This window comes from Zonotrichia albicollis, chromosome 1 (assembly GCF_047830755.1).
Source record: "Zonotrichia albicollis isolate bZonAlb1 chromosome 1, bZonAlb1.hap1, whole genome shotgun sequence".
Lineage (NCBI taxonomy): Eukaryota > Metazoa > Chordata > Aves > Passeriformes > Passerellidae > Zonotrichia > Zonotrichia albicollis.
In genome coordinates this window covers 95,557,173-95,583,616 of record NC_133819.1, presented here as the reverse complement: position 1 = coordinate 95,583,616, position 26,444 = coordinate 95,557,173, and the positions used below count along the sequence as shown (strand labels likewise).

Genomic DNA, 26,444 nt, shown 5'->3' with positions numbered 1-26,444 from the left:
TATTTACTACTAGTCACTGCTGCTGATTATAAATGCCTCTTAACATCCTTATTCTTTTCAATTTTCATCGGTAGTCAGAGCATGGGAACCTCAATTTCAACCTCTGCCTGTCCCCCACCTTGCACCCATTTCATGAAATCTATTGTATCCGTAGCCAAGTTCACAAGTTAAATGACACATATGTGGCCTTTCTGCTCATTTTATCTGACACTAAGACAATTCAATTGACGCTCAGCATAAAAAAAAGAATCCCCAAAATTACAGAGTGTCTCTGCCAAGGGTAAGAAGAGGTCAAGAGCCAAAGGAATTTAAGCAAACTGTCTTTTATACACAGGAAGCAGTTAACATATGGAATAAAAGAACAGGGATAGCAATTGATGAAACATTTGGGAGAAACTTAGATAAACAATCATAAAAAAGATTTAGACAAGTGCTTGGAGTAGCCAAAAAAATAAATAAGACTGGTATAGAGTGTGCAAGTAACTTCATCGTCCTTTCATTCTGAAATAGCTGAAATAAAATAGCAATGAGCAGATAAACTGCAAAATATCATTATGATTTAGTAGCCATTTCTTTCCATCAGAGCTACTGTTTTAATTTTCATTCTTCCAAATTACAAAGTAACAATAAAATATCGTTTTCGATTTATGGCAATGAGATCCTTTTAATTGAATTTCAGAAATGAGCTGATTTGACTGATGGGTAGGTAATGGGAATATACTATTTACAGTTGGAAATGCATTTCCAGTGGAAGGATGTAAAAAAGCACAACAAAATAGATATTTATAAGCAGGATTTTGGATGGCTTACATACACACACACAAAAATATCTATGTTGACCTTGAGGCACAACAAGCAAAATTTCTGTTTCATTCTAAAACTCTCTACCTATGAAAAAAAGTTCATGAACACTTAGACTATTTATTTTGGTAACAGCCAAATGTACAGGCACTATGACCTCAGTATAACTCTACCTTTTTCACTCTGTACAGAGACATAGAATTGACAGTGTTTTTTTCTTGAATGTTATGCCAAATCTGGAAATACTGGCAACTTATAAGCCATCTCACTCTGCCCGAGAGTTAATGTGGAGTAGCCTGCATCAGCCATCACTTTTTACATTGCAATGGCAAAGTTCCAGCTGACTTTAATGGAGCCAGAATTTCACCCCAGGTGCATTATTACAATTGACTAGGGTCTGATAGATTGATTCCTGAGATGCTCTGGATTCCAGATGTGGATCTCATAAAATTGTAGAGTGTGGTGTGTGTGTGCAAAGCTTTTTTTTTCTTCTTTTTTTTTCCCCCATTAATAAATAATGATAAAACACAGTCCTTGTAAGCAGTGCAATTGAGAGTATATGCTTTTTTTCTTCTCGGTCTTCTAAGAAATACCTCCATCTTCTTTCTCTACTACTTATGATCTCATATTTATATAGCAAGGAGAAAAAAACAAAACAACAGCCATGAAACCCAGCCAGTGAGCTGCATCTGGTTTAATGTATATGTAGAGCTGAGCCTGTGTGCCTGCTGAAATTTTATCAACAACACCTACAATAGAAAGTCTAATCAGAAGCCAACTGTGTTAACAGAGACTGAAAATAACCTAAAAAGCCAGGCATTGTAAGAGGAATAGAGCAAAAGAAGCCTTCCTTCACAGGAGGACTTGGTGAGATAAATAAAGGGAGAAGAGAGGAAAATAAGAGAGTTCTCCCACTCTAAAAAAAACAAACCCTCAGGGACCTGGAAACTACATGGTGCCATCATCAGGGCAGGGGTTTCCTGTTCTTGCTGGGCCTGTCTTGCCTCTGGGAGGGGAGGATGGCTGCCCTTCTGTAACTAGGTATTTGTGCTGGATCTTCCAATTCCCCTTTCTGTTCTCTTTTGCCCTTATAAATATTTGAGGTAAGTCCACCTACATCCTACCAGTTCACCTACATCCTGCATTTCTACCAGGAATTTAGGGATTTCCAGGGAGAGGAAAAAAAATCTTTATTTCCAAGACCTGAGTAACAGGGGGGCAGTTTCCACTCAGTAAAGTCATACCAACAAAATCTGAGCCTTTTTTTCCTACTTCACTCAGTAGAAACAGAGAGAAATAGTCCTCATGCCACACAAGACAGAGATGAGGAGACAGGGACCACAGAAAAGCATGGAAGAGGAAGATTTGCAGCCAATAGGGTTATCCTTCTTCTGCTTTCAGTTTCCCATCCCCTGGGAAGAACACAAGTGACAGAGGCCAGGTAAGAAAATTATATTCGATGCTGCAGTAAGGGCTTGTTTTGCTTTTTCTCACAACTTGGTGGAGCACATATGTGGTTCACATAAGTTTAAAAAAAAAGAGATGGGAGGAACATTGTCCATGTGTGCAAGAATTGAGAAACATGCTATGTAGAACAACTTTGAAATATTTCCTAGCAAGGATGTGTTGCCAGAATCAGAGGACTGCTAAGAAAAACAAGCAAGGCCACCAAAAAGAAGAAGGATAGAAAAGGGGAGTGTCTGATCCTGGGGCAATGCTACTCAGAGCTGTAGAGTCTGCCCCTACTCAAGTCACTCCATGCAAAGCAGCAAAAGCAGACTGCAAACACCTGGTGAAATCCCAGAAATTGTTAGATCATGTGTTAGATGTGACTGAAAGACAGAATGACAAAGAAGGAAGAGGTTTCCTGAGGTTACATGGAGCAGAGATTAAAATCATTGTACTATATTAAAAAACCCAACATACCCAGTATATATGCTACCAAGGAATACCAACAAAAACTATGCCTGTTTGTGAGCAATACAGGGGTGTTTTAAAACCCTCTGTATCCTCTGTATTAAAAGACATGTCTGGTCTTGTATTTCTCAACAAATGTCCCTGTTTACAATTCCTACTGTGGACACAAAAAATTTTTGTGTGAATCTGTGTTTGTGTGGAATTATCAGATGCACCAGCCCATGGAAGGACAAACATGGACAAGGTCAAAGGAAAATATTCTTTAGAATAGCCTTTAAGCAGGCAGAGGAATTAGGCCTGATTTATGAATGTATTTCCACAATTCACTCGAAAATTTGTAATGTCTGTGCAGCCTGGCAAGAAAAAAAGGTGAGGGTAATGTGAAGGAATGCTTCTATTCCACTTTATTGTAAAATTATCCCATGTTACCTGCTCTAATCCCCTGAAAACAAATTAAATCCTCACTAAGCTGACTTTAAATCAATAGTTTCATTTAAGAATAGTGTGACTTAATAAAAATAAAAAACTAACTGGTCCAGCCAATTTAAGAGGGAAATAAATCATTGCCCAAGGAAAAAAGCAGATTTGACTTGTATATGGGCCACAGTTTTGTTGAGGGGCTAACCTGCTGTCTAAATTAACTTGGGGTATATTACAAATCTCATCAGCCTCATTCAGAAATCTGCTCCACTGTACTAGGGAAGAAGATTGCCAAAAAACCAAACCGAAACAAAAAGCCAACCCCCCCCAAAAAAACCTAACTGGAAATGTTATGAAATAAAACAATATTTCTGAGAACACTTAGTAAATCATATAAGAAAACATGCCTTTGAATTGCCCTGAAACATCACCTCACACTCCAGCATCTCCCTTGTCTAACTTGTTTGGAGAGGATGTTTGTGAAGTAAAAAGGATGCTGTATTTGCAGCTAGGGCAAGAGCAAAACATTAGAAATGGGAGAGAAAGGAGCAGAGCAATGAACAGACAGGCAAGCTGCCAGCTGTTTAATTCATTCATACAGCAAAACTAGTTAAAATAAAAACTGAATAAATTATTTGGAAATCTATAGATTGAATTATCCCTGCAATCTTTGCAGCTTGGTGAAGATATTACTTCAATGTTATTAAGTGTGGACATATTTATCACTAATTTACCTTTTAAATGTTCTGAAACTTGCATAATAAAAGTCTTAAAGTTTCAGAAGACCAGAATATAAACAGAGCAGCTCACTCAAATAAGTGCAAGTTATGCATTGCAGGCCACTGACAGCAGGAGAATTTAATAATCCTGATTCCAGTTGAGTTATTCTACGCATTCCTGAATGAACACCTTTCTCTGTCACCATTTTCCAGGCAAGCCTTTGAAAAGTATCTTTTAAATAACCTGTGTAAGGGCACCCCACAAGTTGGCAACAAAGGACAGGACTGGCTTGTCCAGCAGCTCAGGAAATGCTTTAACTATGCACCTGTCTTGTAGCCCACTGTGATAATCTGTAGGAGCTGACAAGGTTTCTGGATTTGCCTTAAATACTTTGATAGCTGAGGAAGAGATTGTGGTGAATCTGTGAGCTTACAGACCTGGCTTAGAATGCAGGACTTTTTATGCAGCATTCCCTTACATTTATCTGATTCACCCAACACAATCCAAAAAGATGTTAATATCTTCATCTCGTTTTTTTCTTACAACATTCGGGGACCAGTAGGAATAAACACAAATGGTTCTAATGTTGAGAACACTAAGAAGTCATGGGATGAATGAGGAAGAAGAGTTAGAAGCATGTGAAGGAACAGTGACAGGGTATAGACTTTATTCTCCATGCTGTACCAACAGCACAGGTTTGCCAGCATTGGCAGGTCCAACATAAAACTACCTCACAGAACTGTTTCAGTGCAGAAGTAAAACAAATAGTAAGATGTCCAAGTTTATAAAAGTGGAGAAAGTATTCTTCTTTACTTAATTTTATTCCTAACACAAACACTACCATAAAGAGCACTTATATTAAAAAAAAATAAAGATGCTCAAGAGTGCCTAGGTTTTCAAGGAACTGGAAGAGATGGACTTTGAGGGCTCCAGAGGAAATAGGAGAGTATATTGCAGAGCAACATGCTCCAAACTGCCCTGAACCTGCCTGACAGAATACTATATGACTGTGTTTAACAGGTAGTTTGGAGTTGCAGTTATCCATATTTGTATTCCCCAGTAAGTGCTCCTAGGCTCTGCTATCCCACTGTGCTTTTGAGATATGAGATCTAAAGGGGAGCTGGATCAAGTGGTGTCTCACAAGATCATCTGCACTTGGCCTTTTTCTCTCTTGGTTATAATTTTTCTTATCCTTTCTCGATTCTGAGCCTTTCTATTTATTTGTTATAGGGATAACCATCTGTGTTAGAGCTAGAATGAAGGATCATTGTACATGTTACATTTGTATTTGATGAACTCGTTCTTGCTAGATAAAAATACAGTATGCAGTTGTACACAGTGTCAGACTGAAAATACAGAAGTTAGTTTTCTTTCTGGCTTGGAATTACATAAGGATCTTTAAGATGAGCTTCATATTCCTGAATATTTATGGCTGCAGTCTCCTGAGTGGGAAGGCCTTCACTATCCTCCAAACTTCTAATTTCTTTTATTTCCAAATTCCTTAGAAATTAATAGTTTCCTTTATGCTAGCCAGAATTCTCCAGGAATCTGTAAAGAGAACAACCAGAGCTGCCCAACTCATTGGGTCATTCAGTTCTCACAAATTAGTATTTTCAAAGCATACTCTCCTTTTGGACTTCTCAACTTTTTTTTTTTTTTAATTCAGCATCTTCCAACCACAATTAGCACTCTCAGACACTGACAATATCAGAAATTAGTGGTATCTTTTTGAAAACTTTTCCCCAAGCCATAGGTCATGACATTTCAGTTTGCAAAGCCTTTATGTCTTATTGGTTCTCCTCTGATTTCAGAGCTGAACATTCAGCAAAAGGTGTCTATTTTGCATTTGCAAGGTATCTTCAAATCAACCGCTGCCTGTAGTAACTTGCAACTTAAATGTGCAAATTCCAGCCTGTTAAAGAGAGAAATGTGAAAAATGCAAATCAGGTCAGAATTGTACTGACAAAATTATAACACTCAGAAAGCACTTGTAAGGTTGTGCAAAAGGTCCACACCTTGAAGCTGAATTTTGAATATTTGCCCTTTAAATTCTATTATAAGTTTAAGGCAAACCTCCAGGTTTCTTAACATTCAGTTTTGACAAGAGAATAAATTACTAAGAGAATATAATTCATTGGTTTAACAGAAAGGGAGAATAAGTTAGCATGTAAAGGCACTAGTAAATGATACATTACAGACACCATCATTGTGGTGCTCACATGATACTGTGCTGAGGCAGAAGAATATTTATATTTTTTTTCCTAGAAAACAGACAAGGACACAATTTCATTGGTTAAAAAGAAATAAATAAGTAAAAATAATGAACTAATGTAGTGAACATACCACATGCACATGTGCATATACACTACATAGGGAAAAGAAGGAAATAATTACATTTTGAAACCAAAGTGTTGCTTAAAGGTTTTTTTTGTTTCAAAATTCTAGGGTCCCATTATTAGCAAAAAGGCTTTGCAACCCAAAATAAAATTGTGTGCTTTGCTATTTAACAAGGTTTACATATCTGGGGTCACTCCATCTTCCTGGATTCAATCTACTGGTCAGACTTTCAGATTACACTTGGCTGTAACAACCAGTACATAACCAGTTGATAGCACTACTATTAATTTCAGAGTGCTTCATAAATTAGATTTTTTAATCTGTTTGCTTTAACATTTTAATGTCCTTGGCACCTAATGCACCATCACATTAGTTTTTAATCTGGATAACATAAACTACAAATGCTCAGACGTTCCAGATCACCTGGATGATGAGAAAATACAAATACTCATTCAAACTTCTGGAGATGAAATTGCAAGAGTTGCAAATTTCTGAGAAGCTCTGGCAGATTCTGAGGATGTGTTTAGCTAGTGCAGGCCACCGTGCATCCCCACAGAGGGATGTTCCCCCTGCAGGTGCTCAGCTCAGGAAGGGTTGTGTTGTGACTGCAGAAACCCAGACACCCATTCCCACAAAGAGAGTTCCATGTGTTACTTGTACGTGCCTAATGCAATTGGAGCTAAATTTACAAATAGCAAATAGCTTCTCCTGAGAGAGCCACATTTGGGGGACTATGCAAAGTTTTTCCTTTATAGGGGTGTTTGTTGTCATTTGAAATTAACAAATGCTCTAAATCTTCAATTAGTTCCTTCCTTTCATTTTTGTTTGTAGAATCACAATAAATATTTGGGTTTCCAGACTGTTTTTGTCCATCATTCTCCCCTATCATTGCCCATCATAAGCTTACTATATGTGAAAACTTACCAAGAGACCAAACAAAGAACCATAAATCTTTCTAGCTCATGGTAATCTCATGCATTCCTGGCTCCCAGCTGATCTATCAAGAGGTCATTTGGTTGAAAGCCAACTTGCCAGACCTCCTTCTCTTGTCACTGTTTTAATTTCCTCTTTTGCTTGCTTTATTCTCAGTACTGGTACATTTTAAAAGAAATAGCATTTGCATCTTTACAAGGAATGCCATTTTAAATAAGACATTCTTGGGCAAGAACAAAAAAGACCCTCTGTCTCTGAGGATGTGTCTTGACAACTTGGTTTTAGTGTTTGGGAACACATACCACTTTGTTCAGTTCTATACAAGCAGATAGTTTCAGACTACTATTTAATACTACCCCAAGGAAAAGGAAAAAAAAGAAAGAAAAAAAAAAAAAAAGAAAAAAGCAAAGGGAACACAAATCATTGGCTACTTATCCCAAGCCTGGATACTTACTGTAGACAGCAGTCTTCTCCCTGTCTGATGGCAGAAGTATTTTAAACACACAAGCAATATCTTCTCTTGCAGATTTGTGTATAGTCTGACACACAGAGAATCAGACGCAGGATGGGGGGCAGCAGTCTTCCAACATTGCAAAGGACAAACTTCTTGCCTGGCTGGTTTTCTTTTAGCCTTTATAAGTGAGAAGCACATCTTGGCCATGATTGATCTAACAGTCTGGTTTTGGCTTTCTACTCCTTGGTCTCTTTCCCAAGCTGGCTGTTGACAGACTATGGAGTATTACACATGGGTTTTAATCTTCAGGAAACATAAAGCATATGTAGCTGGCTCCAAATCACCAGCTCTCCCATACCACAGAAAAGGAAAGATGGGCTTTCGGGGAAGGGCTAGAGTACAGAGGGCTGGGAGTAGAGGAAGCTGAAGTAGAATACAGAGTATTCCATATAATCCCAGCCACTCTCATGATCCAAGTGAGACTGAGACAATTAAAATTACTTGACCAATGTTTCAGCTATTTGAAGTTAGACCAGGAGCTGCTTGGCCTCTACAAATATAAGAAAGGTTTAAAAAACACATCATAGTGTCATCTCTCCCTCTCTTCATCTGCAGGTATTTCCATTTACACTCAGCTGGTGCGTTCAATCTAATATCATGTTTCATCCTTACCTGAGATGCAGTTGGAAATCAAAACAGTCCTTCAGGCAGAAAAAAAGGGAAAACTTTTCTACAGATGATGTCACTTCTTTCTCTCCTCTCCCAGCATTTGTTCCTGTTGTTGTTCTTTGTGGTGAAGGATAAAAGCCCAAAGAACTCATTTGATTTGTTGCCAGTCAGAGGATGGCAATGCTCTAATTTGATCACATTCAACCCCAAATTCGGGTGATGTGAGTTGAATCCTGTCCCAGATTGTGCAGCTCAGGCCTTTTCTAGACTACAACTCTCTCCAGCCGACAGTGCCACAGGCCAGGGTCAGTAGCACCTCCAGCCCAGCAAAGACCACTGTCGCCTCCTTTGTCAGGCTCACAAAACAGGGACTCTTTAGCAAGTTACTCAGGAATTTCCCTGTATCTAGGCCAGCCTTTGACAGAAGAATTGCCTGTGGATATTTGCATCGGTCACAACACATTCCACAATATAATCCAGCAACTGGCCCAGACTTTCTGTAATTAGACCACAGTAATCCTGGCTTCTGCAAAATCCTTTCTCTGCCAATGTCCTTTCTCTGTCAGCAACTCAACAGGTGAGGAACAACCTCACTGATCGAGTTATGACTCTGTCCTACTGTTATTTGATAGCTCTGGGGAGCAGGGGGGAGAGGGGGAATGCCAATCGTTTATAAGAGCATTCCTGGAAGAAGAAGCCAGGAAAGAAGAGATTGGTGGGAGTGTCAGATCATTGTCAGATCAACTACATGAAGGATAGGATCTCATACCTCCAGCCAGCAAACACATCTTAAGACTTTTCCACCCTCATATCTTTATATTATAGTATTATTGCTCTTTATAGTTTAATAAGTTTCCCCATTGTTGTGACATATGACAGCAGCACCTGTGTTGGTGGATGAAGCAAAGTGGGAACAATGCCTTGTTTTCTGTAACAAATACCTGTCAATTCCAGACTGACAATTTCTACTTAAGATAATTTACAAAAGGAAAGGTAAAACACCCTCTCCTGGGGTATTATGAAAAGAAATAACAAAACATTTGATATATGCTTTTACAAATGGAACAAAACCTAAAGCTTTATATTAACAGTATAAAAGAAAATAATAGAATGAAAAAAATTTACATATTACCTGATTGACAGTTGCTACAAAAAAAAAAATTATATCTATGCATATATTCTTACCTGCCACCCTGTTCTTCTAAGTTCTTCTAAGCCTTCTGATGTTTACATTCTTTTAATGAACTTTCTCACGCACTTTTCTGTAAATACTTATTGCTGTAAATTACTTATTGGAGGAGGAGAAATTTGATGGACTGTTGGTTTGTCCGGTGTCACTGGAGAGGTGGCACTCTTATCCTCCATTCCACTGTCATTTTTGAAAATCTGTAAATGTTGGAGTCAGAAATTAAACTGCCCTTCTTTTTACCTTGGAGATTCCAGTGCCTGCGTCATTTTATTTCGTGTCCTATAGCAACATTGACCTATGAAATACATTCATTTGGAATCTGGGTGAAAATCTTTCTCTTCTGGACTGACTTAATGGAGCCACAAACCACTCCAAAAGCCATGATCTGTAGGTGATGAAAGTGGCTTTGGCCTCCAGGACCAAGATTCACTCACTCATTGAATGCAAGGCCATACATGTGGTTTCTATCAGTGCAGCCAGGATGTTTATAGCGTTTGCCAGAGCAGAGCAAAAGCTCTTGTAGAAAGGGCTGGATGCTCTTTGGCAAGGGACTGATTTAGCAGTGCCCTCCATCTTTTTGCTGCTTTTGGGGGGTTGGTGATGGAGTTTGGCTTTTCCAGGGTGCTGACCGCCCTCGGCTGGACTCAAACAAGGAAAAAACATGTCATGTCTTCCTCCAAGCGCCCTGTCTTGGGCAGCAGCACGCAGAGGGTGCTCTGAGGGAGGGAATGAGCCCCCATTGCTGCTGCCATCTGCGCCCAGCGCCGCACGGAGCCCGCAGAGCGCGCCGTGGCTAATGGACACATTAGCGAGAGGCCGTGCCTGCTGGAATATGGGCAGACAGACGGCGTGCTCCGGGAACATGTTCCCTTAAACACATCGCTTCCCTATTCCCTACCTTCAGCAACTCAGAAAATGGCACTTCATTAATGTTATTCTAGACAAAGAGCGGCAGAGAAATGTAACATTTTTAAAAAAGCCTATATTTTTAAATTGAGAGAGACCAATTACAAAAGCTATAAACACTTTAATCATTTCTCTGAACATGTGGAAATACATACATTGGGAACCTTTTTCATAGGAAATGCTGAAATCCTTTTCTTAATGGCACATTTTCTTAATGGCTTTACAGTTTCTCAGTTCATTTCAAAGGGCTGTTATTTGTTATGTGGACATAAGTTTAGATTATGGTTTAGAATGCTGAGAGATGTTTGAAAGAATTATCTTGTGGATGGTGGCAGCTACTTTTGCGTTGCCTTCTGTTCTTGCTTTGAGATATATGGGGGTGGAGATACAAGGAGGTGGAATGTCTGTGTGCTAAATATTCCTAATAAAAATGTGGGGTGAAATCCTGTCCCAAGTCAAATCAAAAACATATCTGGTATTGCTTCATCTTCCAGATTTTTTCCAGGTATTTTACTTTATTAAGTACTAAAAGTTTATTTAAAAGCATGTATCTATTGTTTGCAAGTAGTTATTTTTACCTTATGCTGTGAATCTTTGATCTTTGGGGACATAACAATGATTGCAAGACTGAAAGAAAAATTAAAGAACAAAAATGTGTTGTATAAAAAGAAGTCATGATGGGGGCTTTGCAGATGATGAAGTCAGAAAATTAGAAAACATTGATAATTTCTGGAGACAGAATACTCTTTCTAAAAGATGAAATGTGGGCTACATGAGTGTCTTAGAATAATGTGGAGGTCTTGGATGAAATCCCAGCCTTGTTGAACACAATGGAAATTTTTCTTTTTGCTGTAACAAAATCAAGTTTTCATTTGCCCCTCACTTTAAAAGCATGTTGAGGCACACTGGAATTTCTCCTTTGGACACAAATCTTGTCTGATTTAGACATTCTCACTCCTTTCCTGTCCTGTACTCTGCTCCAGATCTTCCAAAGCTCCAAGCCTGAGTTCGTTCAAGTATCTCACAGAAGGGAATTCTTGCCCTAAGTCAGAGATTGTACTGATTCCCCAAACACCTAATTTATACCAATTGCATTGAATAACTATCAACACCCCTCTACCTTTGGTAACAAGCCCATTCCAGTGACTCTGAGCACTTATACAGACTTGGGAAATTCCGAATGAAATTTTTGTGAGGTCCAGAAATAAACCTATGTTAAAAATCTTCTTGTTCATATTCAAGTCTTGCTGGAAACATTAGAGTATTTAGGGGTCTCTGGGAAAGAAAAAATTTAAAACTGAAATAACAATGGCACACCTGATGGTTAAATCAGCCTCAATGTCTGGATTTGCCTTTACTTCAAAGCAAGCAGAGATTGCTAACGCAATGCCACACCGTGCTTATGTGAAGTCAGACCTGCAGCTCCCTTGAAAGCCTTTGAGCTCAAGTGGGTGTCAGCCTTCACCATCCTTTGCTCCGATTTCCATCTCATTGAAAGGAGAAGGGATGTGATTGCCAGCAAATCCTAAATGTTTGTAATTCTTAGCACTGTAAACATAGCCTCTAAGACATTATTGCACTGTTACAGATATTTTGCTTCTGTTTGTTGATGTAAAGGAATAGTCTGGGTCATTGATCTGATATCTTCCATCAAAATCCAGATTTTGCACTAACACCTCTTCAAAATGACAGGGCAGGTTTGATGTGATCACTGGGATACACCCTGTGAGGCATCACCACTTGGTCAAAACCACAGACAGAAGAGTTCAACTGATGTGGGCACAAATACATTTAAAGTTTGATGGGTTTTGGCCCTTACTACTCCGTCTGATTTCACAAGCAACGAAGAGTTTTATTTGATGGAACACTAAAATCTGTAACTTTAGTATTTTCCCCCACCACCACACACACGCACTGGAAGCCCACCTGGCATTTGGAAGACAGCTACACACCCTCCATATTACAGAGTATTGTGGAAGATTATATCCCACTGCTTTTTTTGTTTTGATCAAAGTCTCACATTACCTATTCTACTTGCAGACTACAGTCCTTGCAGGACTTATTCTAAGCAGAAGTAGATGCAAATTTCCTCCCCATCTGCATCATGGATTGCTGCTTGCCACATGCAGGCTTTTTACATGCCCAGTCATCTCAATTACAGTGTTGACAGGGCAAACATTACCCAAAAATTTTAGGATAATTCATGTAATTTGTGCAATTAATCTGTGGTTTACACAGTGCACAAAATTGTTGGAATGGTCTCACTTGTTGGAGGATAGCAGATAAATTCCCCAAATGTCAACCTCTAAAGAACATATTCAAACAATGACGTTGCTCTTTGTCTCTGGGGGTGAAGACTGAGCCTGGAAACCAGATGTCCACCATGCTTTACACCCAGAGAAAGAGAAGGCATGTGCTTCTGTGCATGCTTGCCCAAGCATGTATGTGTGGTGTGGGGGAGAGAGAGAGGGAGAGAAAACCTTGGAAAGGAAGAAATCTTCCTGTCTTTAAACAAACAAAAAAAAATTTAAGTGTGTGCCTCACAGTGAATAAAGCACACTTTAAATATGATGAATTTGCCTTCCTCATTTAGCACAAACGATTCCTGTATTTTAATCCCAACCTGTATAGCACAATGTTTCAATGACTTTTCTTAGCTGCCTGAAACAAGCTGGGAGGTCCACAGTATTTAATGTTGTAGTTCTTCCCAATAAATTTTAAGTTGGATTGCACATTGCAGCTGTGTGATGCACATCTTAACAATTATAACTAGTGCAATATGAACTACTTCAAAACAATGTTGCCTGAAGAGCCAAAAGCTTCCTCTCAGCCATTCAGATAGCCTGGGAATCTCTGTGAAAAATGGTGACTGAAGCAGCATTCAACTCATGGAGAAGTTACAGGGAGTTCTCAACAGTGGATATTTGATGGATACCACTTGGAAAGAGAAGAGGGTCCAATGGATGTGGGATGGGGGAAGATTCTCATGACATCCTGCCCTGTAGTAGCAATATCAGTTATTGTTTGGTGCATGAAAGCCTGTGCAAGACAATTGAACATTAAATATTTGTATGAGCACTAATGCCCATGCTCAGTCTGCCTCCTAAAGTTGAGGAGAGGACCTGGCATCTTCCAGGAAATTACTGGCATGACCACATGCACCAGATTCAACAAAATCATGCTTCCAACCTGAGGAATGATGAAAGGTAGGAGGACCTTTATGCAAAAAAAGGAATGTGCACCACTCACATAGTAAGACTGAAGCAGCAATTGGACTCTCAGGAGGGCCTGTAGCTCTGGGACTTCAGTGAACTTCTAGAAATGCTGTGCACAGCCCAGAGACAACTTTATCAATATACAAGAGTAGAACACAGAGCTCCTCATGTCCAAGAAATCTCCATAGCCATCAATAAGATTAGATAGCTTTATTGCTTTCATTAGCCAGTGTCAGATTTTTATGCCAGCTGAGGCACAGGTAAAAAAAGGATTGGCTCCCTTAAGATATAGTGCTCATGTGATTAGCCTTTCCACCCAGCCCAGCACACGATGCCTTATGTATTTACATGACTGTCTTATAGTACTGCTCAGACACCACAAAACCTGTAATTTATTTCTTCCCCGTAATGTCTCTAAAAGGGAAGTGCCATTACATCCATCTCACAAATAAGGAAAAAAAAATCACTGAGGCGCTCAGCAGACAGAATCACCCCAGAAATTCACCCAGGATGAAACAGGGTGCTAGAGTCCCTCCTTACAGACTGGCCAAGCCTATTTCTTCTTGACATCTGTGTGTGATTTGCTAATATTCTCAGAAGAGCAGATGTTACAACAGCCTTCCCTCCCACCAGTTCTCAAGCATGCTGGGAGGCCCTTCCACTTTGAAGGTTTCAGGTCACATTTAGCCTAAATCCATCTTTTTGCAATCAAACAGAGAAACACCTGTCAGTTTTGGGGAGCACACTTCAGCTTTAGGAGGTGAGGGACACTGAATATGGAGAGAAGAACAAAAGAACATCTGCTGGTGCTCACCCCAGGGCAGGAGATCAAAGATCACCCTTTTTCAAAGGTGGTCATACTGTCCAGGAACATAAAACAAAAGACAAACTGTGATTGATAAGTAGATTCTATTACTCCATAGACCCCTAACAACAGAGAAAATATTTATTTATATTTTCTATATCTCTTTACATATTGCTTCTTCCCTCTCTCAGCACTTGCTTTTTGATTTCAACTTGCTTATTACTCTTTTCCACAATTGTATTCCTTACACTTTGGATTCTGGTTTATGTTCAAGTTTTTGTTTTACTAGAAATGCAAAATCCTGGTGGAATTAAAACCCAAATTGGATTTAGAGTACTGCTTAATTTGAGCTCCAGTGTCCCAGATGTTGGTTAGGTGCTCTGAACACTGTAAAACCTAATAACATTTTTCACCTAAAAAAGATCCATTAACATAACGCTAGGAATGAGATATGCTGAGAGCCAATGGAAGCCAACAGAAATCTGAGTAAATGTTGAGAAAGTGCTTTTTCTCCCCTCAATTCCCATCCTCTCCCTGGGCTTTAGGTACTGCAGCACATGTGGAGGGCCCTTGTAACACTGGGAAATGCTATACAGTTGTGGTTTCACAGAACAAAACAAATTGTCTTACCTCCTCTATTATTTAATCCAGATTTGTAGCTTCCCAGTGCGCCGCTGTAAAATCACCCAGTGTGGCGGGGTCCTTCGATAGCGCGGGAGTGCCAAGTCTCAAGGTGGCTGAGCGGAGGGTTATGTTTCAATTTGGCAGTGGAGCACCGTTTCCATAGACAAATTAACATTGTTTCATTTCATTTTGACACCATAATGTCTTTTCCATAGACCTGCACTGACATTGTCGTGAAATCATTGCATCCCAATCAAGTGAATGGGAAATTAGCACCGTGACACAAAACATACTGAGAAAGTAACCACAGCTTAGTTTATTTGTCAAACTGAAATACCTCAGCCACCTTCAAATGCATTTTCTGAAGCACCAGAAGACTCAAGTCTTCAACACGAATAAAACATAGCCTGCTGAATATGTTCCTTTCATTCAAAATTTAGGAAAGCTGCTACAAACTGTTGGTCCTTACTACTGGCTCTGCACATTAGGGCTCATGCCCTTCCTTCCCTCCCTCTCTTCCTCCCTCTCTCAGCTTTTGTCTTTGGTGCTTGGTTGAGGGTTTGCAGTTCCAAGGAATCAGTGCAATCCCTGTGTCCCTCAGCTGCCCAGTGTGCTCAGTTGCAGCAGGTGCTGGGAAACTTTGCTGTTAGCGTTTTGATGGGACTTGAAATGCAAACAATCTTGGGATTTCCACAGTTTGAGCTTGAGGACTTTGGTAATAATGCTACTATTGAGGGCTAAATTTAGAACCACGAAAATCTCTGTTTACATGGGAAACATCCTGTTTACTTTAACATAGAGAATAAGCAGGAAAGGAAAAGAAACCCCAGTGGCACAAATCACAGATTTCTTAAACTTTTTGCTCTCAGACACATCCTACCAATAAAAATCACATGCATCTTCTGGTCTCAGCATATTAAAGGGGTCACATATCCAATATTCCTCTATGTCAATAATAGTGCTAGAATATCAATCTACATAACAATTTTACTTTCTCTTAATTCCATTCATACATATACACTAATATTAAAATAAGCCAAGGCTGCACAGCAAGCACTCAAAAATGTCCAAATTTGTCTCTCTCATATACATCATACACTATAACTCCACTATTGATATCTGTCACCTTTTTCTTTTGTGCCAGTCCACAGCAGACCTTTCTCAACTCACAAAAACTCACTCTCTCCTCATTTCCCCTCCCAATACATTCCCAGTGCCCCACTGCTTCCCCCAACTCTGTCTTGCACAACCCATCCATCCCATCTGATGGAGGAAGCATCTCTACTGCCCTGGGTTCTGCTTCTGTAACATTATCAGGTGAGAGCACTGGGTGACAAAGAATTAGTTTTATTTTGTCACAATCATATATTTGGGGCTTTTGGAACCAAAAATGTCTGCACCACTTCCAAAACTCTGAGATTACAATCCTGCCAGCAGGACTTTGGTTCAGTAAGGAGAAGCTTTCCGATAAGGGGAAGGCAGTACTTTTAAAAGTGGTGGTAATCTAGATCATGTGTATCAGCTCACACCTTGCACTCTCTTTTGAGCTGATGGGACTATAAACATCAGCATTTAACACTCATTCACCCCATCCAGGGAACCCTGCCAACAAGGTACCCCTGAGCAGAGTTCAGCCAAGCTGATGCCTAAGTGGGACTGTACCATAATCCTCTCCCTGCAGCCTGGCCCCAGGCACTTTTGTTTGCTTGTACTTGTGGAAATGGAAGGAAGAAGCAAAAAATGCAGGCAAAAGGTTAAAAAAAAATTAATTTCCACATTCAACAGCAAAGCAATTTTCTTTCACACCTACCATCTCAATCTAGTCCATTTCATATATGGAGGAAGTGAATTAGATTGAGCCAAATTCACTCTTTTAAAAATAATCTAGGCACTGCCTTTCAATTTTCAGTGTCTTTTCGTCTTTGATGTGTTCATATAGTTTCCACTTACACTAGACAAGAATCTCAGATATTCATGAAGAAGCAGCTGGCCCAACTCGCCTGTCACTTCACTCTCTTTCACGCTGCCCTGACAGCATGAAGCAGATGAACTCTGGTGGGTATCACCCTCTGGAATATTTCTCTTGCTTGATGAGAACCCTCTGTTGTCATCAGGCTGTTGGCCAAAGCAGTGACTTGGGAGGTGTTTGCCTCTTCCCAGCTGGCATCAAATTACTGTAACAGCCTCTTGGATCTTCTAGAATAAGAAGGAGTTCAGGATTAAACTCCCGCCCTGTTTGTAAAGACTGTATCCAGAACTGCATTCCTCATATTCATCCCACCCCCAGGGTGAGTGCTCACATGCAACCAGGCCGTGTCACGCTGTGGAGATTTGTCCATCCCAAATTCCAGCCCCTAGGGAGCACCTAGCTGAGCAGCCCCATACCAAAAAATGTGAACATGTTCCTCTCGCTCCAAGCAGAAAGTCCTTGAAGGGCAACCTCTGACCTTCTGGAACTATACTTGTACTCTCAATTGTACAAGTACAACTGTAAAATTGTACTTTTTCAATGGTCTATACTGGTCTGCGGACCATTTTACCCCTCTAAGGTGTTTTCATGCTGCTCTAAGTGGCCAGAAAAGTGAACAGATCCTGCTCCCAAGCCTTGCCCTGACTACTGTATGCCAGCTTTTTCAAAGCATTAGGTGGTGAGAGACCAATTAGGGCTCTAAGTATAATTTCCAATTATTCATTCCTTTACCTTATCAGAATCACTCTTAGTTATACTATTTTCTAGCTCCTTTGCATGGAGAATAAACCACAAAAATCCAGTCTGGCATTTGTGATTGTTTTGAATTGCCTTTCCAGCATTTTTTAATCTCAAGTTTATGCTTATTCAAATTCTACTTAGTCTGTTTATCAAAATCCTATGCAGAAAATATGCTAATTGGCAGAGAAGCCATTTTTTCAGTGTCAGCTTGCTCACACTGGATTCCTAACAAATGGAACTGTAGTTTATTTTAGAGGATACCTCCCAGCCCACGACTTCCTCAGGTGTCTGATGCAAACCAAAATGAGCACACAGCTGACATCCTCCTGGGATCGAGCAGATTCGTGGGGTGAAACCACACTGTGATAAATGCACTGCAGAGATTAGGAAGGAGGAAGCTTCTCAGAACAATGCTGTAAGGCACCATGGTGCTTTTGTTTTAAAAAAAATTTAACAACAGAAAGTTCCCACATTGATATAACTCTTCCAAAAACTGGCACGTCTGTTCTTCAGGAGCTGTGCTGTTATTGTGTTGTTTGGCTGGTCGCCTGCCTGTGGAGGGACAGAGAAAGGGAAACAGAGAAAAGCAAAAAAAAAAAACCACTAACTTAGGAATCATTTCAAGGCCTGAGATGTGGACAGGTTTGCCGAAAGATATCTTGGAACTGTACAAGGTAAACATGGTCTAAATCACCTGCTTTGGGAAGATAAGTACCACAAGTTCTCTAAGCTAAATGTACACCGCTGAAATTTGATTGAAAACTTTGCGATGTGAAGACTGAAAATCACAAGAAGGAGGCAGGCAGCGTTTAATCTCCTGTTGGATGACAATTCAAGATAGGCTGATAGAGATACCTGCTGCCTGATAAACCAGTCAATATTGTAGACGGTAGATACTTGCAGGAAACAGACACTGCATCGGGGGAAAATTTCTCAGTAGTTTTACATTTTCATCCTGTTCTCAGCTCCCTGCTAAGCAGGATGAGACTTGTATTTCCCTCTGTTAAGTTTTTGCACTTCAAATGCTGTGAGCACCCCAATTTCTTTTCAAGGGCATGTTGTTTAAGGTAATGTGTACAAAATGTATGCATGAAATCCAAGGAATTTTAAATGCGTGGAAAGTACAGGAAGATAGAAACCAAAGGTGACAGATGCAGGCACTATTCTGTACTAATTTTTAATGTTGTCTATAACAGAAGACTTATTTGCTCACTAAGCTACTCCAAACTCGGTGGTGGTGTTTAGGATAAGCTGCGGGTCTTTCAAACAAGTTTACCTGGGTGTGAGACCAGACAGGAAAGCATATGAAGTTTTAAAAAGCATGGGGAAATCACAGACAAGCAGAAAACACTATTTACACTTCCCTTTGAAAGGACTTGGATAAGTCACTGTATAGATACTCTCACTACAACACTTCAGACTTTGTGTGCACCAATCCTTCGCATTATGTTTATTACGAGAGCTAAGACAGCAGGCTTTCTAGTGGCTCTCTGCTGCTGCTGTCTTACTATGATTTTCCTATCTTTTAATTAAAAGTATATTTCACAGCCAAGCCAAATGTTTCATAATAACAAGAAGGAAATGCAGAGAAACAGCAAGGAAAACTTTTGACCTGCTGCGGACTGAACATACTTCTTCTTGCCATGCAATGAGTCTAAATCATCACATGCATTGCTGATGGACATTCATCATTATTTCTTCCCAAACTGAAGGCATATTTCATTTTCCTGAAGCCTGGATTTTCTCCAAGTTTTGCAGAGAAATGTTGTTGCCATTGGAGCTTGTTGCTGTGTGTCACCACCTGCTGGCAAACATCAGCTGAGGGTTTCTGTCTTGATTGTGCAGCTAAAACAGTGCAGACAAGGACTTTTATCTTCCTTGATAGAAACAGATAGGTGGCCACAAACAGAACATATGTTATTTAAACAGATTTTTGGTCTTGAATGCATATATTCAGACCAAGCCTGTTGTATAACATGCAGTCTGGATCCTGCAAAACATTACTCAGGTAACTAGCTCTTAATACAGGAGAAAAGATGCAATTGCATAGAAAAGTTTATCAGTACGGGAAAATGTTCACAGAAAAACCTGAACAGAAAAATTAATAACTAAAAAATTAACTATACATGGCAAATGCTGCTGCAATATTTAATTAAAAATAACATAGAGTGAAAACTTACAGTAACCTTCCAGAGACAGTCTCAGGTTTAAATTTCCTGATCTATGCTATTTATGTTATGGGTTTAATGATTGGAGTTTGGGGTTTTCTCTTTTTTTTTTCCTCCACAGATGTTTTTAAGAAATCAGTCCTTTGGATATGAAAGTATATTTTGAAGCATATAACATTTATTTTATCCACCCTAACAGATAAACGTGCGTTGCACTGTGGGCTCTAATGCTGATAATTCATATCATTTATCTGATAGATCAGGAGCCATTACGGCTTGTTGTGTAAATTCATATTTTGGCACTCTTTAAAAAGTGGATTATTATTGACCCAATAGACCGTAACAGCTCCAAAGAAGCCATTACTGTCTATTGTGTAAGTCCTTCATGGCGCGTGTTTTATTGACCCTTTGGAGCCATCGTGGTCTGTCTTGTCAATCCGGATGCCACACGAGCATATTAAGGCTGCCTGCGCAATATCCGTGCAGCGCCACAGTCCCGTTATTGATGCGCGCCCCTGCAAAATCACATTTTGAGCCACGTCATCCGGCTGGTTTTCTGCTCAGGTTCCAAAACACCTATTGTTCTGGTTCACATCCTGAGCTAGAGACAAGGGCTACAAAAATCGCCTGGATGTAATGAAGCCATCCCTCTTTTTCCCTTTGAAAAAACCAAAAAAAGAGTGAACGTCAGGCTCTCACTCACCAGGAAGAAAAGAGAAATGGTTGTGGGTGGTCAGATCACCCCAGTTCTTCTTCATGATCCCTTCTCCTCTCCCAGCTATACAGTTATAGAAAGAGCACTGTATAAATAGTCCTTCCTTAATAGTCCACAAAAGCCACCTTGCTGGACAGCAGAATGTCCATCTTGCCTGTGCAGGGGGAAGACAAGCAGGGTTCACTCTCTGCTTCTCTTCCCCTTGATGACCACCCTGCACGAGGAGCAAGCAGGTTTGCACACAGCCCTGGGCAAAATGTTCACCATGTGCACTGAGGGGCCTGGACCTGAGGGCTTTAATGAGAAACAGAAGAGACAAAAACGAGACTCCCCATAGAAAACCTGTCCTAAGGGAGTGCCTACTGCTGCTTCCAGGCTGGAAATAACTCCCTGGCCAATCCTGTAAACAAAACTCCTGCAAATCCTTCCTATCTGGCTGACCTGTCCGTTAGGCAGCAGACAACTCCACCCTGAGCATCACTCTGCTTAGCACACATCTGTCAAGGCAAACACAGCTCACTGTCAGGAGTCTGTTACCTGCAGACAATCTCACTCCTTTTCTTCCAAACAAAAACTGCACAGAAACCACACATCCTGAGCCATCTCCAAAGCAATGTCTTCCTGGGGCCAGATCAAATTCAGCTGAACAGCCAGTGGGGTTAAGTTCAACCTGCAGCTGCCTAAATGCTTGAATTATTCCCATGCCTGGCATAATAAAGATCTAGTGTTGGCAGTGCTTGCTTGTCTTATACATTCATAAATATTTATCCAAATATTAATGAGCAGAAAAACAATTTATTTCTTTTTTTTTCCTAATTGTAACATCAATTCTAATATATTTTGTTACTTAGTCACCTCACAAGTATATTGATTTTCTTATCCACCAATAGGTATTTAAATGTTTTACAAGTGCATGCCAGGATCCTGAAATGAGAACTGTGTTTGGAACTCATAGCAGGGCTAGTACTTTTAGATTTATTTGGGTTTTTTTCCTAGCACAGTGGAAGCTATGCAATAAAAATTCATCAAAGAGGATGGGTAGTGGTTTCATGCAATGATCGTCTCTGAAGGCTTCTTCAGACAGTACACAAATGCAACGTACACATGCAAAATGCACAGAGGGTTTCAGAGGAGTGTTTGTCCTACCACTCTTCTACACACATTGTTTTTCTCCTTTCACACCAACACACACAACCCACTCTTGTGCATAATACTGACATAATTTACAATTTCTGGTTACAAGTAAGTTCAAGTTACAAGTAAGTAAGTCTGGTTAGTTGGAGTAAGTTCCAAGACAGCATTCAAGATCTTTGCTTGTAATTTAGTTTCAAATTCAGCAGCCTGCTAAAGCACATGGCTGCCTGAGTGCAGGCTGAGAGTCCCAGCAAAGCCAGCTACCTGCTTAGCCAGCTTGCTGAATTGAGGCCTCACTTTTGATAGATCTCAATGACTTTTCATCACCCACCTAGATAACAAAAGATGCAGGTAATCTGACCTTGCATAGTAACTGAAAACTTTTTCAGCGATATTACTTGTGACAGCTGTATATTTCCTCAGAGAGGAAGATAAATCCTTTGGTCTCTGTAATTCACTAAAAGAACAGTTTATTAGTTCAGCATTTCCTTGTGTGTGGCTGGAAATTTTATCAGGTGCTCACCAACACCCTACTGTGCATTGATGAAGAGAACCACAGAAAATAACCTCTGGTGCTGATAAGAATTAGACATGAAACCCTCTTCTTTCTGCATAGCTACCCATAAACTCTCTAGATGGCATGTACAAAAGATGGAGATTGTCTGACATTAATGGAGGTGCATTTCTGATCCAGGAGGCCCATCTATTTCAGGCAGTTGAGAAATTACTCTCAGTGCCCTTCCAAATAATAAAAAAAGGGAAAAGTGGAAAGTTTCGTGTGTCTTTTGTATGGACATATTTTGTCAATGCCTTTTATCCTGATAGTGGTTTATTTGTCATTTTTGTGGCAAAGAGAATAAAAAGGTCTCCTGATCTATCCAAACTATGCAAAATCTTTTTGCCTTTTCCTTAAGAATCTCAAAAAGAATTTAGATAGAGTTGGTATCAATAAAGTTCATACATAGATTACAAGGTTTACCAAATAAACACATATATTTTATAAATGGTAGCTTTACTTCTTTTCTAATTCACTTATTTTTAGAGATAGGAATTGATTTGTTCAGAGGGAAGAATAGCAGCTTCACCACCAGCTAGCTTCAGGGGAGTTATATCCAATACACTCTGTTGTAAGCAAAGGTAAAGTATTCAACCCAGTATCCTGGTTTAAGGGCTCCTTTCCTTCTCCTCACAGGTTTCTGAGACAAGGAACAATTTGTAATGCTGCCACTTGAAGACCCTACAAAAAGAGGGCATGGAGATTCAGCTGAGCTCAAAGTCTATGAGGGAGCCAGGTCTTAGTTTAACTCAGGAATAAGGACTGCATCCTCTGGGCATATTATGTTCATCTCTCTCATCCCCATGATAGCTACAGGTAAGGGAAACCAGACCAGGCAGCTTCATCTCAAGACTGCAAAAAAAAAAAAAAAAAATTGCACTCATATAATATCCCTACAGTTCAGATCAGAAAAATGCACAAATACCTTCGGCAACCATTGTCATAGGTTATAGTAGGAACTTCCAGTATCTGATTGAGTACATAGCCTTATATAATGAAAAAAAAAAAGAGTCAGGGGTTTTGTATTTCATATTTCTATTGTTTTGTGATACAATTCTGCTCACAAAACCGTGGACATGCAAGCCTTTGCCTGGCTTTCTCAGGGCACACAGCTGATGAGCTGCCTAAAACAGCAGGGCCACTCAGAAAAATACAACCAGAATGCGCAGCATCAGGATCACCTCACTCATAAACTCCTGACAGGCTGAATACACCAGGGCTGGAATTACTGGAAAGATGATGATTTACCTTTTTCCTAACTGCAGACAACTCTGAATCCTGCCACAAAAGGCAAACAAAAAAACCAAGAAAATATTTGATGACTTTGTGTTTTTCTATGACAACCAACATCATTTATGACCCATTATGTAATGACATGAGCATTACACATTGAAAAGATGTCTAAAAAGACGTTGTAAATAAACATTTCTGGTTTGCAAACAGGAAGCCAGAGATATTACTGTGGAAGCTGAGAGGATGGGGTTTGATTCTTGAAACATGAGTGATTTGTTTTTTCCTTCCATCTCTTCCAAACTCTTGGTGCAGTCATATTGTTATTAGCTAATGCATGTCATTTTCTCTCCACTGTTATAGCTAAAATATAACTTGGGGAAAAAAATGAACAGCAATAGAAAGACAGACTAGATAGATACAAGATGAGAAGAAAAAGTGGCAAAAAGCTAAAATGGAGGTATAAAGTATCTGAGGCTCCAGGGATTCAAACCAAGTGCTGGAAGAGTCTAATCTCCAACAGTGGCCCATTGCAGGGGCTTAGGCCAAGGCACAAAATCACCAAGAATTAATATTCTGATGAGGGAAGAACCTTCAAATCACATGTATTGCATATGTAGGTATGTTCTGTCTTATGGGAGGTGTTTTTCAGATGTGAGCAGTCATAATGGCAGTAAAAAGGGTGCAAAGAGAGGTAACACTTTATGCTAACCTAAGTATTTCTGGGAAAGAAAACAGAGTTTGGGTCTCAAAAATCTTCTTTGAGGCTAAGCCAAACAACAGACTTGCAGCTAGGCTTTGCTGATTCCTTTTCAGACCTGGAGAAGGGTCTGTACACTCAAAATCCTGTCTGGATTTTGAGCTATGTTTCTCAGTCCAGTAACAACCTCTCCACAAACCCTGCTCAGCTCCTATCCTTAACTACTACAGCACTTCACCTGGCCCTGGCTTGAGTGACTGCACAAACTCCTGGCAGCAGGAGGTTTTAGCTGGCCAAACCACACACTTTTCCCACTGCACAGGGGGTCACACTGCCAGCTCCTGCCCAGCCCTCCTTGTCCCATGCAGCATGGCCTGCCAGTCAACATGGGAGGAAGCAGACAGCTCACCACCAGCTTCCACCAAAGCAGGATTAGGCCTTTTCTCCTTCTGGCATATTTCAAAACATCCCTTTTTTTTTTTTTTTTTTTTCTAGCTGCTCATAACAGTTGCTCCATCCAGGCATCAAATAAACACTGGTTTTTTTATCCTGGCATTGGTGTTACCGTGAAAGAAGTTTTCAGTCAAACAATACCACTGAATAAAATCTTTTTTCCTGACGATGTCATGTGACAATTTTTTTTGCTTTAACCTGAATTTCTAACCCATTTTAAACCTGCCATTTTTTTCTCACATTAATGGGAAGAAATTTTTTTTCTTCTTTTTCTTATTTCTCTGTCTTTTTCCCCCCTTCAGTAGATGAACTTTAAATGCAATAGTGCTCATCCTAAGTGACCCTGCCTGCTGGGAGTAATTGTCTAGAGGAGAATAGAAGAATACAAGAGCTTTTGTGCAAGGGAATAGAGAAGACAGACTTTATTATGATTCTGAATCGTAAGCCTGCTCTCTTTTTTTTTTCCTTTCTCTCCCTTTCTTTTTTTGGGGGGGGAGGGGGGGGCTGGTTTCTAACAGCTGTTTCCCATCACAATCGGTGTTTGAAAGACACAGCAAAATTGAGTGTATCAGTATCACAATTAGTTTCACAGGCGGCTAATAACTTACTTGCCAGCCATGCCTGATTTAATCAGGACAGTCCTGATTTATGGTTGTTTGTCCCAGTGTCCGATTTTCTCTGCCAGTTCCAACACAAGGAGATGCATGCAGCCTGCTTCTGCACTCCGTCAGGGCCACCAGTTCACTTCAGTGGGCTTGCTGCACTGGAGGGGAAAAAGGAGGAGGTAGCTGAAATGAGAAGTCTGGAGTCCTCTAACACAACCCAGGAAACAAATTCTTCTTCCTGTGATAAACAGAGCAGCTCACACTGGTGCAGGCGTGCCAGGCTGACGTGTAGGGGCTTGTACATTTATCAAGGTATCTCACAGTGGCCTGTTACCCCCCTCTTCCCTTGTGACCTGGAGGAACCTCCTGGGTTGGGGTCAAGAGGTGATTTTAGCAGCACATTATCTCAAGCCTGCAAGGCCCTGAGCTGCTGCGAGTGAGTCTTCTGTCAATGGTGCCAAATTACGCGTGGCTCATTTTTGCGAAGTGATCTACTGCTGCTGCTCATTGGGGACAGAGCTGAGACCATCCAACTCATTTTTCTTAAGACTGCAAGCTGGTCTGGAGGAAGTCCCAGCAGCAAGAGCCCAGCTCATGCCTTTCTCACTCAGCAACTCTACTCCTCGGAGCTGAAAAAAATGTCCATGAGAAAACATTTAATGGATCGGTTGTAGCACTTAAAAGATGAGATCTGAGGCACTCTTGCCTGTGGCTACAAAAGGGTAGGAAAAAGAAAAGAAGAAAACAGGTTTGTAGGAGGCGGTTGGCTGGGTTGGCTATACCACTGTTTTTCCCGCTTAAAAGAAAATAGGCAAATTTTTTCCTTAAAGAATACAGAAAAGTAAGAAATGTTATGTTATAAACAAGCATCTGAAATAACACCCACAGGGCTCTTCAGGGTAGATTTCTCTACAGCCACCTGAAAATTGCTCCAGGGCTCTTCTTCACATCTCTCTGCAGCACTCCCTGCACTGGAATTGCTACAAGACCAGAGCAGTGACTATGCCTCTACTGAGGCAAGCCCCTTGCCCACAGCTGTCTCACTTTCACTTGGGCTCCCCAAAGTATGGCAAGGTAAAAGGTCTGTTTATATTCAGTGTTTCTTTCTCATCTTTCGGTTTGCTTTGGTTTGATTTTGCCTATATTTCTGAAATGGAGCGAAGGCTGATGCCCAGACACATAG

General features: G+C 40.3%; 1 long non-coding RNA gene across 1 annotated transcript; it reads right to left on the bottom strand.

The window, feature by feature from the left end:
• Positions 1-9,445: 9,445 nt before the first annotated feature.
• On the bottom strand, positions 9,446-26,215 carry LOC141730235 (uncharacterized). The gene is made up of 4 exons (XR_012581731.1): positions 25,265-26,215; positions 17,962-18,252; positions 14,997-17,186; positions 9,446-9,637 (listed from the first exon to the last, which is right to left on the bottom strand). It is a non-coding gene; the product is annotated as an uncharacterized LOC141730235 (long non-coding RNA).
• Between the last annotated feature and the right edge of the window lie 229 nt (positions 26,216-26,444).